The sequence below is a fragment of the Crocodylus porosus genome, unplaced genomic scaffold (assembly GCF_001723895.1).
Source record: "Crocodylus porosus isolate Cpor-Errol unplaced genomic scaffold, CroPor_comp1, whole genome shotgun sequence".
In the NCBI taxonomy this organism is placed as follows: domain Eukaryota; kingdom Metazoa; phylum Chordata; order Crocodylia; family Crocodylidae; genus Crocodylus; species Crocodylus porosus.
The window spans coordinates 8,119,588-8,133,577 of record NW_017728934.1 but is presented as its reverse complement, the minus strand read 5'-3'; the positions used below and the strand labels follow the sequence as shown (position 1 = coordinate 8,133,577).

The window sequence follows — 13,990 nt, the reverse complement described above, 5'->3', positions numbered from 1 at the left end:
TGACCCCAGTATTCTTTCCTGCCATGGCAGGGGGTCGGACTAGATGATCTGCTCAGGTCCCTTCTGACCCTAGAAACTATGAAACTATGAGTCAAAATCTGGAAAATCTGCTGGAGGAAGACTGAAGTGTAATCTACTTAATTTAGAGAAAATTAAGAGGCAACTGATCATGCTCTACACTTCCATGTAAAGAGTATTTCATGTAGTCAAAGGCTCTTGTAATTTAGCAGGGAAAGGTATCAGAAGCAGTGTCAATTCACTTAGTATGTACTGCATTTTTCCACAAAACTCATGCATTTCCAAATTCTAGTTGTTGAGATTCTCAGTGCGTGCGTCTACATGTGATATTAACGCAACACAATAAACTCTGGAGCAGTTCACGCCAGAGTCAACTGCTCCTGGGCACAGCATCTACACAACTTGCTGGGGCAAAGCAGGCCCCTGGCTGCATGGGCTGACCAGGCGCAATGTACATCTGTGGTGGAGTACTATCCTATGGCGGAGTTGTTTAGTTTACTGTGCTCTAATTCTGGTGCACGTGTAGATGGTGATGCTGTACTGCAGAGCTAATTACTCAGATCCACAGTAGAGCCCATGTGTTAAATGCACCCAGTTTTCATTAAAAGAAAAGGCTCCTAGATCTTGCTGGAAAAAGCTTGGAAAAACCTGACACAATGTACCCCAAAACACAGAAGTCAGTGGGGAAAAAAAGAAGCAATTCTATTAACTGTCTTCTAAATTCATCTTATGGCTTTTGATTCGGTGAGGTTCTGAATCATGATTAGGAAAAAATGTTGGAATACAGAGCATGATAAATGTGTACCTGAAGCTAGATGAATTCAGAGAAGTAATATGGTGCAAATGTTTAGCAGTGAGGGTAACTGTTGGAACAAATAACTTACAAATCTGATGGATCCAATCTCACCACAGAATAGAAACCTTAGAAATGGACAGGGTTCCTAATGTAGGAGCATGTAGTGTTGTTGAGAGAAGTCCACTCAGTTGAATGTGTAAGATTCAGATCATAAATTGTTAGAATATTACCATATCAATAGTTAATTAAAATTAATAATAGCCTTTAGAGTTTAGATAAAGCAAAATTATATCAAGCGTGCAATGTTGTGAGATGTCAATGAGGCAGGGAAGTCTAATAGAATGATAGTAGAGGTTCAGCTACCCACAGATACATTGGCAAGTAGCACAGTGAGACTAATCTGAAAGACACAATTTTTGCTTTGTATTACAGCTGATGCTAGAGCCCACAAGAAAAATGAAGCTATGCTTGAATATTAGTGATATAGAAAAGCTAATTCAAGAATTAAATGTAGTTAACCATTAATGGTAGAAATGTAATCAAAGTGTCGCTAATACACTGCAGCATGAATTACAAGAAGCAGTTTGTGAAGAGGGAAGTTCAGCAGGCAGAGATAAATTTCAAAGAGTAAATAGCAAAAAGTAGGTAGAAAAAAACAGCCAACAAAGTCCTGTATCAGAAAGAGGAAATCTGCAAAAGAATCTGTGAGTCTGCTGGATCTTGTTTCTTTGGTGTAAACAGTTGGATTATAACCTGCATAAAATAGGATATTTCAAGTAATCTTTGGATGTATAAAATAGAACTGTGAAAATGATCTTGCTTTTATACACAGCATCACTAACACACCTCTAAAGAACACTGTGTTCAGGTCTGGTGTTCATATTCATCTAGTGTGTACAAATACTGGAGAGAGTTCAAAGGACCACAAAAATAATCCAGAGCCTGGAAAATAAACCTAGCGTTGCAAGGTTTAAGGAGCTCAATTTATTCAGCTTTTCTGTTGAGAGGTCACCATGGACAGGTATTTACAGACATGATAGTGAAGATGTTTCAGTCTAACAGACAAAAGCATAAGCAGATCTAATGTCTGGAAGTTGGAGTTAGAAAAATTCAGTCTTGTGAAAATGGATACAATTTTCTAGTTTTCAGCTTGCTAGGAGAGATGGTAGATGCATCAATGACTAGTGTCTTTGAGGCAAAATTAGATACATATATATTTAAATATATGCTTTAATTTGGTTTCTGAAAGAATTTCTCCCACCACAGGTGGTTTTTAACTAGCAGGTCACTGGTGGTCCCTTCTGACCATGAAGTCAGTGACTGTGAATCCTGCTATCCATTCTGTTGCTTCATGGAGATAATGGGGCACAGCTTCTAGTTTCCTAACAATACTTGCACCTTGTAATCAAATCTCATGTGTCAGAGTTATAGCTGATTGCCTGTATGGATCATGCAGGATTTCTCCCTCCATGTGATCAAATGAAATTTTTTTCACCATCCTTCAAAGCATCAGGGATTGGCTTTACCTAGAGACGGAACACGAGAAGGGATGGAATCCTCAGTTCTCCAGCATAGTTCAGAGAATCATTTTTCTCAGATGCTTGCCTGGTGTCTTGCTTGCAAGCAGAGAGGAATTTTCACTCTGTCAAATTATTGCTGCCTCTGCACCTGGGGCTTATCACCTTCCTGAGCAGCAGGGGGCCTGAATTGTCTGCTAAAATAATCTGGGCATGTCCTCACCTAGTTAGTTCTCTGTTGCTTTGGTAGCATACTAGTTTCTCCTGTTCCCTGGCTGAGACATGTAAATAAGTTACTGTCCTGAGGTTTCGAATAAGCCTCGTTTTAATGCCGCTCGGATATGATGTGTCTGAAACTTACAGCTAAAATAAAACTGGCTGAGATTTAAGTTCTCTCTAGCTTTGGCAAATTTAGTATTACCTCCTGGTACAAGATTATAAAAAACCACAGAAGAGAAGATTCTTGCTTCTTAAGTAGCTTGACTATTACTGTCTCATAAGATCCTCAGAGAAGTAGTTAGCCATGTTAAGTCGATAGAGTGCAAAATTTTCAGCTACGCATGTTACCTAGCTGTGGCATGGGTGGGCATCACTGTGGGAGAGAAGCAAGGGTTGGGGGAGCCACAACAGATGAAGAAACAAAGCACACTTTTGAAAACCATACCCTGGGCTTTAAAAATGAAGCCAAGGGAATATGATCCTACCCCAGTTAAAACAGGGCCTAAGAAACATGGCATGGAGGAAGATTCCTTTTGATTTTTAGAGAATGTAATTGGGTTAATTAGAGGGAATTAATACCCATTTTTCATAAATGACTTATAGATTTATAGATTGTAAGGCCAGAAGGGACCTTGGAAGATCACTGGGTCCAGCCCCCTGCACCAAGCAGGAAAGATAACTGGAGTCATGTGACCCCAGCAAGGTGACTTGTTTACTCTCCTCCTGAAGATCTTCCAGGGTAGGTGATTGCACCACCTCTGGAAGGAGCTTATTCCACAGTCTGAGCACCCTGACTGAAGAAGTTTTTCCTAATGTTGAGCCTGAGTCGGTCTTCCAGGAGTTTGTAGCCATTACTCCTGGTTTTCCCCTTGGGTGCCCTGGTGAATTGTTGCTCACTGACCCCTTGATGTACTCCCCTAGTGTAGTTGTAAGCTGCTACCAGGTACCCTCTTAGCCTTCTTTTCTTTAGGTTGAAGAGTCCCAGATCCCACAGCCTTTTCTCATATGGCTTATTGTGTAGGACTCTGATCATATGGGTGGCTCTTTGGACTCTCTCAAGCTTGTCCGTGTCCTTGTTAAATTGTGGTGCCCAGAACTGGATGCAGTACTTCAGCTTGCGGTCTCACCGGTGCTGAGTAGAGTGGAAAAATCACCTGCTTGGTTTTGTTGGAGATGCATCAATTGATGCATGCCAGAGTATTATTTGCCCCACTGACTACAGCATTGCGCTGTCGGCTCATTCATACTGTGGCCCCAGGTCCCTTTCATTTGTGGTGCCAATCAGTTTGGTGCTGCCAAGCCTGTATGTGTGTTGGGGGTTGCTCGTCCCGAGGTGGAGCACTTTACATTTCTCAGCATTGAACATCACCAGATTCTGATCCATCCAACTTGCTAGCCTGTCTAGATCCACCTGTATCTGTAGTTTATCTTCAAGTATGACTACGCTTCCTCTTAACTTGGTGTCATCTGCAAACTTGGCTAGTGAGCTCTTCACCCCCACAGCCAAATTGTTAATAAAGATGTTGAAAAGTACTGGACCAAGCCCTGCAGGACACTGCTTCCCACTTCTTGCTAGGAAGACACATCCGTTCACTCCGACTCTCTGGGTCCTATCATGCAGCCAGTTTCTCATCCATCTGACTGTCTCAGAGTTAAGCCCACAATCCTCCAATTTTCTCATGAGGACATCGTGGGATACTAGATCAAAGGCCTTTTGGAATTCAAGGTATACAATGTCAACCTGATCTCTCGTGTTCAGGTGGTGGGTTACCTAGTAAAAAATAACAACCCCCTGTCTACTCTTTGAAGACACTTCAGTTTAATACCTGGTAACTTGCTAGTCCCTGCTAACCTCTACCCACCAGGATCTGTCTAGAGGACATATACACTTTGAGAGATCTGAACTCTTGTAGATCCAAACTTTCACAATTTTTTTTTTCTCTTTCACCTTAACTGCAAGTGTCATTCCCTTGCAGTATTTTTTTTTTGTATTCCTGTAAGATTACTTTTACTGATACTTATTTACAACCTTGGCACCTGCCTAGTGATTAAAGAATCATTATGGAAGCAAATATTGCTTTTCTTGCTGTATGAAACTAAATGTTACCAGGTATGTGAATTATACTGCATCCCAGACTATAGCTCTGTTGAATGGCATACCTAGCCTTATTCTTGATGACCTGAACCCCACATTTTTGAAAACTGTCTTATTCTTCATTCTAGAACCTAAGGGCCCATCCTTGTGAGAATACCTAAACTGAAACAAAATGGAAGTAAAGGGAGTGTGAAATAGACCATAGATGTGAATGAGTGGGCAGTTCTGACTTGAACACATTTTCACACTTTGTACAAGTGTAAATGACTTAAAAATGGGAGTGAATCTGGGTACTTCTGAGGCTAAGCAATTGTTTCTATAAGTCTCTGGGGACAAACTTCCCTAAAATTCTTTACCCTTTCTGGCTTCTGCTAAAGCCTGTAAGTAGTCCCTGTCAGCTCATAAACTCTGCAAGAGTAGTGAATACATAAACATGCCTTTGAGTGAGTGGGTTGAGTTGTGGAAGTCTTGTGAATTGTGGTGAGAGGGTTATAAAGCTCTCCAAATATTATGCAGGGCTTAGGCCAGGAGAGCCAAGGTCCTAGTGAGATTTATGAGCAATCTGTCCACTGAGAGGGAAGTGGAGGAACTGTGTGTAAATTGAGGGTTGTCTTGTGGATGTTCTCATGGGAGGGACATGGCTTTGCCTCCTTACCAGCTGTTTCACTATAAAGTTCTGTCAGATTTTTAGAGTTTTCCAAATGTGTCTGGTCATCTGCAGGTCATACAAATCACACCCCACACATATTATGAGTCTGCCAGGTGGAACAAATTAAAAGGGAAAAAAAAGACATTACAATTCACCCTGCAATCATTTTTCATTTTGAAGACTCTTCAAAAGGGAAGTAGCTATAGACTTGCTTGTTAAATAAAGTAGCATCATTCTCTTCCCAATCATTTGGAGAAGGTTTAAAGTCTGCTGTAGCCCTGGGGTTCAGCCTGACAGTTCTGATTTACAATTAGTACATTCCATTCCTCAAATTATTGTTGCACCTTTCCTCTGAATCCTCTTGATTTTTTTTTTCCCTTTGTGCAGTGGTAATATCCAAACTGGACATAAAATTACAGTAATGGTCTCATAAACCCCCTTTAGAGCTATACATATTGTATTTCTTGATCTGGTTTTGGTTTTACACCAAAGGGTCACCTTAGGCCTTTTTTACTACAGCCTTACTCCAGGAGCTCTTGTTAATTTGTTTGACACCTGACACCTCTTCATCCCCCCCAAGCTCATTTTTAGTCAGTCCTCTCCAGGACACAAGTCCCTCATCCTTTGTGTTCTTTGTTCCTGTATATATTCATACATATAACCTTGTATTTAGCCTTATTAAAATTTATGTGGCTTACCTGAATTTAGCTTTCTAGAGGTGGCTCTCTGCCTCAGCCATGTCCTCAGCATTGCACTAGCCTTAGGGCATCTGCTAACTTTTTTGATTTACTTACTGATATACTTTTTTTGAAGTCACTGACTAAAATATTTAATAGAATTGGACTGATAACTAATTTAAAATGGTGCTACTGATCTTTGAGGAACTTGACCTATTGGTAAAAAAAAGTTACAGGAGCAAAGTTCAGTTCTCCATTTGGATTATGATTAGCTCTACTGAAAATGTAAGAGCTCTAGAAGTACCACAAAGCCATATCTGTGAATATTCTGAACAGCCATTCACCAGGTGCTGCCTTGTCCCCCAATTTTTCTATAAATAGTTTTGTAAATAAGATCTTGTTCACACACAAGTTTGAGGAATGGCTGATTATTATGGTGATGGTTATGTGTGTGCTGTTCATGCTAGAAGTGCTCACCCTTTTTCTGTGAAGAGTTTTTGCTGAACAATTGCAAATAGCAAGTGTGTTTGTAAAGATTGGTCTGTTTGTTCTACTCACTAGATGCACCGGTTGCATGGAATAGTTCACCTATTCATCCATTTTTTTCCAGGGTTCAAATGGGAAAAAGGAGTAGTAGAACTCTCCAAGGTTCTGCCCTCAAAATAAACTCCCTCCACCAGAAATGTCATCATAAAACTCAACTATCAGTTTTCCTGATGTTATCTTCCCTGCCCTCTCTGAATTGACTTGAACATGAGTGAAATACTAGTGTTGTTAGTGAAATTATCATCATTAGACTTAGCATTAACAGTCCTATGAAATGAGAAGCACATTCCATTCATCACCGTTATTGGTTTGATGGTAACTGTAGGGGGCTATAGACCTAATTTAAAACAGAGAAATCTTAAATTCTGGAGCAAATGATGATGGCTGTCATGAGGAAGATCGGCCCAGTTCAATGACAGTTTCTTCCCTGGAGGACCTCCATGAACATTCATGGAAGAAAGCTCCCATATATATAAATTTGAAATGGTCTCCCTTTTAGATGTAGATTTTGGTATGCGGTAGTGTTCTGCCAAGAAATAAGTAGCTAAGTTCAGGAATGTGTTCAATCGTATTCCAGATTAATTTAACTAAAACAACACCCTTCATTGTAAGCTTTGGCTCTGCATATAGAACAGCCTTTAGCATTTATTGCAATCCCACTTTACTATTCTTTTTGTCTCCAGGACTTGCCAAAATGAAAGCTAGGTGTCTCTAAACCATGTATAATCTGTGTAGCAATTGGCTTCCCTAATCAGGTGTTAATCTTTACATTTATAATGAAATTTAGGTGCACCGCCTCTGCATTCTAGGAACATAAAAAAACCTCCTAATCACATTAATATTGCAAAAGACTGAAAAATTTCCCAATCCACCAAATGCAAAAAAAAAGACTCCGACTCTCCTAACTTAACCCCCTAACAGTCTGTGTAATAGAGAGCTTTTACCATATGCGTGGAAGGCTACCACCCTCAGACTTTAAGATGGGAAATGATTGTGTCCCTTTAAAGCATCTCTGCCAAGACTGTCCAGTGCCCACAGTGTTTGTAACTGAAAGGGACACCACAAAAAAAGGAATAGATCTTGAGGACATATAGGGCTCAGCATAAAGAGACCTAAAATAAAACTCAATGCTTGGGGGTCCTACCTTGAAATTAATTAGAAACTAGTGGTGTCCAGGTGTAACGTATTCTCTTAAAGATGCTGCTAAATGAAGGTGCTCACATATTTTATCAGCTTGAAGTTTTCAGAATCTGGACCAATAAGAGGACTTTGTAGTGATCCAACCTAGCCAAAGCAAATGCCTGGGTAATTGTGGTGGTAAAAGGAAAGACTGCAACCTCCTAGCTGAACATATTAAATGTAGCCTTGACTAATACATCTCTAGCACAGGGTTTAGAAGCAGCCCAGGATCAAACAAGATCTTTGAGGAACAAGAAGGAGGCAGCCAATCAGTTATCAGTGCAGATAAAAATTTTGTGCTTTGCTGCTTTATTCCTAGCAATGTTATCTTACTCTCATTTGGACAGACCTTCAATCAGCTAGATTTGATTCAGACCCTAATTCCTGTTGACACTAATTAAGTCAAGTTGTCTGGGTCCAGTAAAACACAGTCAGTGTCCTCCCTGGAATGGTCTCACTGGGTCCTCCAGTGCAGCAATTCTTTGGGGTGCCGCAAGATATTTTGAAGGGTCAAATGAGGGGTGCTTCAGTCCTAAAAAGGTTGACATCCACTGCTCTAGTGTATCAGAGAAGTGGGGCTGGAAGGGGTCATTTAGTCCAACCCCCTGCTTGAGGCAGGATCATCTGTACCTAAAGCATCTGTATTTTAAATGCTACATAAGACTACTGTCAACCCTGGCACAACACAAACCTAACACCCTAGCCTTCCACAGGTAAAACAGGAGAACCACGCCAGCTAACATCCTGATTCTATGAAATGTCAATATATGTTCAAGAGGTTCCAGGTAGAGGGCTATGCCCCCTGCTACAGAGGAAGGCAACCCCCATCCCCACTCCCGCAGTCTGTATCGATCTGACCATGAGGTAAAATTCCTTTCTGACCCCAGATATGGCAATCAGTCTGACCCTGAGCAGAGGAACAAGACCTTTTAGCCAAAAACCTTTGGCTTTAAGTCCCAACAGGAACATTGGCACACCCCAGTCAAAATCCCCAGCCTTGGCTGTAGCCAACAGCCAGTGCCTCTGTGGAACACAAACACACCCTGACACATGTAGCAGAAAGCAGGGGAGGGAGCAGAAGAAGTATGGGAAAGCCCAGAAGCATGGGAAATATCCATAGTAGAACATAAGCATAGCTATACCTATATCACCCCAGACCTGTGACTGTCCAACCTCTTCTTGAACACCTCCAGTGTCCTCATGTACATGCTGAACAGGAGGGCTGAGAAAAAGCTCTTCACTTCAAGGGTTGTTTGATTAAATGGTATGTTTTCTTTAAATGTACATGTGAGAGAAGAGTTCAAAGAAAAGTGGTTTGTACTTGGAGCTCAAGTTGGCGATGCTGGTGGTTTGTTCTTAATTCTTTAGGCAATTCATTCCAAAATGTTGGAGTGGCTCCTAAAAAAGTTTTGTCTCCTGAACAGATTAGGTGTACCTTTATTGTAGAGTTCCCTTGTGCCAGAGGATCAGAGCTGTCAACCACAGTTTTCACCCTAGATTTTCAGTTGTTCTCTGTAGAACACCTTAAGAATAATGATTGACACCTTCAACATTAAATGAATTCTGTGGGAACTCAGCGTAGAGCACAGAGGACACATCTGAGATGCTTGTGGTAGTCTGTGTTGCTGTATTCAGATGCAGTTGATGGCTTTGGATGCCCCAAGTGAGATACCCAACACTTTTTCAGTTCTCTTTTGAGTATCTACCCTCTAAAAACAAAGACCCAGTAAAGTGTCTGCAGTTGGCCACCCAGAAGTCACTGATGGCATTTAAAAATCCTGGTTCTGATCATCCATCACCAAATGGTGATTATGAATTGGCATTTCCTTAACAAATGCCACCAAGAGAGGAAGACTGAAGCTTTCCTACATGGCCAGACTGGCTCTTCTGCAGCTTCAGAGTAAATTTCTATGACTTGGGCTGATAACTGGGGAGATGTTCAACAACTAGAGTTACTTTCTTGAACACGGGTGTGAGAATGGAGGACACCCAGTCTGTCTGCACTGGTGATGTCACAGGAAGGGTCCCTTGCTTAGTCCCAGTCTCAGGGCTCATGCATGGAAGTGATAGTGTCACACCCAGCCCATTACATTGGGCAGCCCTGAGGGTATAACTGCTTTTTCATGTTTTCTTTACACGTGGTTTTACTCCCCAGGATAAAGCATCCTGTCACTATTGATAATATCATAGCAATCATTACATAAATTTACGTTTTGCATCTCTAAGGCACTCTATGGATATTAGTTAATCCTCACAGCATGCTTGTGTGATAGGTTTGTAGGCATCATGTCTGTGTTTTATGTGTGTTTTATGTGTTGGAAATCTGAGGAAGAAAAGGCTCATGGCTGCTCTTCAGCCATGAGTGCTGAGCGTTTGGTATCACAGCTATCTGATGATGCTCAGAGGTGCTGGATGAGCAGTGGGAGCTGTGGGTGCTCTCCTTCGCCTTTGAAGATGCAGTATCAATGGAGAAATGTTTGTGTAACTGACAAGGCAGAGACAGAGCTTGATTCAAGCTAATACGCTGATCAAATGTCTCCAGTGCCTAATCTCTGCACATGTTAATAAAAGTATTAAGCAAGCAACATGTTTCCTCTTGTTCTGTTAGGTTGAATTTCATAGACAGACAGCACTGTACCTGATTTCCCTTGCTGTCCCTTCACACTAGCAACAGCTTTTCTGACCCTCAGGCAGCACATGCTCTAACTCATTTACTCAATCCTCTAATGAAACTGCCCAGAAGCTTTGGACCTATTCTCCTCCAAAACAATCCTTCTCCCTGATTCTCTTCTCCTTGTCTTCCCAGCTCCCATCATATGTCTAAACAGGCCCTTTCTATGCTTCCTTGTATGTATATTTCTTCTCAGTCCTTGCATTTCCTGCAAAGCTCTGAACCATTGCAGCTGGACCCAAATACACATAAATTGATTGTCATGTAAGTCCTGACTACAGACCAAGGCTGGAGTTCTGAAAGAGAAGCTCAGGGCATTCATGTACTGAAGGATCTGTACAGAAAGGGTATGGAACAAGCAAACTTTGGAATATGACACAAAGGTTAAGAAATAATGTTGTTTCAGCACTGTCTGGTATAGTTCTCCAGATGGGGAGAGTGAGAGCAGAGTGCTCCAGGATCAGCTCTCGGTATACAAGGAGATTTTAACTACTCGAGACTTGTGGAGTGATGAATACAGCAAAATGCACAATGGGGGATCCACAACCACATAGCCATCAAGGGGAGGTGTCTTTTTCTGTTGGCCCAGCAGTGTATGCTGTTGCTTTTACCATGTAAAAAAGACCACAACACTCCTTGCTGACTGGCGTAGAATTATCCTGGTACAGGAATTATACTCTGCCTTAGTGCAGGGAGAGCTGGATTGAGGATAGTCAGGGCTACTGGATATTGCACTGGAGAGATTTCAAAGAGTGCCACTGCCATAAAGAGACCAGTTGTAAGGTCATAGCCCTTCAGAATTCCCCAAATTCTGTGAGGAGTCGCATGGGTCTGAGAACAGCAAAGATGTCTTAAAGGTTTTGAGTTGCACCTCCCAAAGACGCAACAATTCTGTCATCTAGAACAGGAACTACAGCCCAAAGAGTAGTCCTCTAACTCTGCTTCTCGGCCATGAGTAAGCATAACAAAGAAAAGGTGGGGTTGAGACCCAAAAAGCATGTGCTGTTGAGCAGTGTAGCACAGACCTCAGCAGAACCTGGCAGTGAAAGGTGGGGGTTAAAGACAGCAGCTTGGGGGCATTCAGTGAGTATGCAAGACTGATGGAATTCAGGGATTGGGCCATACCTGGTGCTGCCCTTACTCGTGACCTGAATAAGTAGGAATTCTTGCATGCAAATTTTCATGCAGTCAAAAGATTTATCTGCTCCTGGTGGCTTTTTTTCCCCATCTAATGTATTCTGAGGGGTAGAGGCTTTGATTTGAAAAAATATGGCTGTAGCATTTTGGGTTGAGGCAAAATCCTTCCAAAAGGGAGCACTGCCTGAATCTGCAAAGTGAAACATGAGCTCAGGAGGTGAACAGTACCATTCTTCCCATTCAGGTGCAATTATGACATCTGGTTAAGTTTTCATAGATTTCATAGACATTAGGGCTGGAAGGGACCTTGGAAGATCATCGAGTCCAGCCCCCCGTCCAAAGGGCAGGAAGTCAGCTGGGGTCATAGGATCCCAGCAAGATAAGCATCCAATTTGCTCTTGAAGGTGTTCAATGCTCTTGAAGGAGCTTGAACCATCTCCGATGACAGGCTGTTCCGGACCTTGGGGGCTCGGACAGTAAAGAAATTCTTCCTTATATCCAGCCTGAAACGGTCTCACAGTAGTTTATGACTGTTCGACCTCATCATTCCTTGGGGTGCTCTGGTGAACAAACGTTCCCCCAGATCCTGGTGGTCACCCCAGGATTTTTGCTGGTTTTTTTGCTGAATCTGTTAACAGAAATATTGAGCTAATGTGCTTATTCCACATGGCTGGCATACTGTTTGGAAGGACATTTGAGGTTTATTTTCATGAGGAGCTTGGACTGGGGAGCAAAGTTCTGCCTGGGGAACAGTGAAAGAGTTCTGGGGATGACATCCCCATCCCAGGAACACAGCATTACTAGGGCCTAGACTGACCTAAAGGCAGAGGGCCAGTTTGTGAATGACCAGCGTTACTGTATAAGACTAGCCACAGCATGTGCATGTTGTTCAGTGGCGTCCACTGTAAGCACTGATTTTGCCCATCACTTCCTATGTTGTTCAATCTGGCAGAAGGTATCTAGACACTGTCCTGTGTGGGCGGGTAGATAAGACAGAAATGTGGTCTCTGCAGTTGTGGCAGGCTGAACCCGAAAGACTTGAGAGGAGCTATAGGAGGAAGGTTTCCCCATGAACAGCTAAAGGGGGGCAAAGTGGTAGATTTTGGGTTGGACATGTCTAATGCTGCCAAGGGCAGGATCTCTCCTATGGTAAATGTTCTTGGGAGTGGGAAGGCGCAAAGGGGAGGGAAGGTATGCAGAACCATATGGGGTGCTGGGGAAAGGGCACATGCCTAATAGTGTAAGGAGACTTGTCTGGGTGTGGGGCAGATCTGGGGCTGTGGAACTGAGGCCATTTGATGTGCTCTGATTAGGAGCTGTAAATTGTTCGTAAATCTTGTACACCCTGGGACTCCTCCATTGGCAAAAAGGTTGATGTGCTGTAGCTGTCAGCCAGGCGCGTACAAAGCTCTCGGGCCTGCTGCTCTGCAGCCTGTACAGACAGGCCTGCACCTCTCAAAGGCGAGGAATCAGATTCTTGCCCTCAGGGGGTTTCCAACTAGCTTGCAATTCAGAAAACTCCTTTCTTTCGCCTGCTGTTCACGCCCTGCAAAGAATTTTCTATCAACAAAAGAAATTGTTTTATAATCAACTGATGTTCATTCTTGGTCCCAGGGTATGTGGGGCTTATTAAGGACTGGAGAAGGGCCTAAAAAGCAATCTGGAGAAGGCAGGAAGGGCAGGAGTCTCAGCCAATGCCCACACAGTCCTACAACTGAGGAGATGGACTCCATGTGGGCTTCCATCACAGGGCACTCAAAGCTACACACACACCTGCCACAACCAACGCAGCAGCAGAAATAACCAGACAGAGAGGAGCCCTCTTGAGATGGGGGAGGAGCCCTTTTGGCCTGAGGAGATCTGTTTGTTCCTTCCGTTCCCAGCTGACAGTGGTGGATGTCTTCTTGTTAGCCTTCCTGCAGTCTGGTGATGCTGGAAATCTTGCTGCAGGTTGATAGTTTACTAGAATTGACTGTCATTGGATTGGACCCCAGTGTCGCTCTGACAGTGCTGCCTAGTGGCAGTCCCTGGGCAAATCTTTTCTTCCCCAGCCCCTCAACCTAGTGAATGGAGCTCTCCCAGCCTCACAACAGGGGATCTGCCTTTACTTGTGGACCAAGGTGCAGCAGCAGTCATGGGCAGCAGACAAATGGTGATGAACATCATGGCCCAGAGCTCCAGGAGATGACAAAAAGGGAAGAACATGTTCTTCCTGGAGGAGCCACATGTGGTGGGCCTTGCTGTGCCATGTGGGCAGGACTTGCAATTATGTGGCATGTGGATGCAAGTTTCATACCTTCTGGGGTCAGAAGGGACCTGAGCAGATCATCTAGTCTGACCCCCTGCCAGGGCAGGAAAGAATACTGGGGTCAAATGACCCCAGCAAGATGTTCATCTAGCCTCCTCTTAAACACCCCCAGGGTAGGAGCCTGCACCACTTCTCTTGGAAGCTGGTTCCAGACCCTAGCCGCCCTGACCGTGAAGTA

General features: G+C 43.1%; 1 protein-coding gene and 1 long non-coding RNA gene across 2 annotated transcripts in view; one reads left to right on the top strand and one right to left on the bottom strand.

The window, feature by feature from the left end:
* Nucleotides 1-10,734, bottom strand: part of LOC109317656 — a 16,291-nt gene extending 5,557 nt beyond the window's left edge. The window contains exons 1-2 of the long non-coding RNA XR_002103091.1: nt 10,724-10,734; nt 5,301-5,303 (exon numbers count right to left, since the gene is read on the bottom strand). This is a non-coding gene — a long non-coding RNA (uncharacterized LOC109317656). The remainder of the gene's footprint in view (nt 1-5,300; nt 5,304-10,723) is intronic.
* RNF43 (ring finger protein 43) overlaps nt 1-13,990 on the top strand; it is a 70,724-nt gene that overhangs the window by 5,049 nt on the left and 51,685 nt on the right. The window lies entirely within an intron of this gene.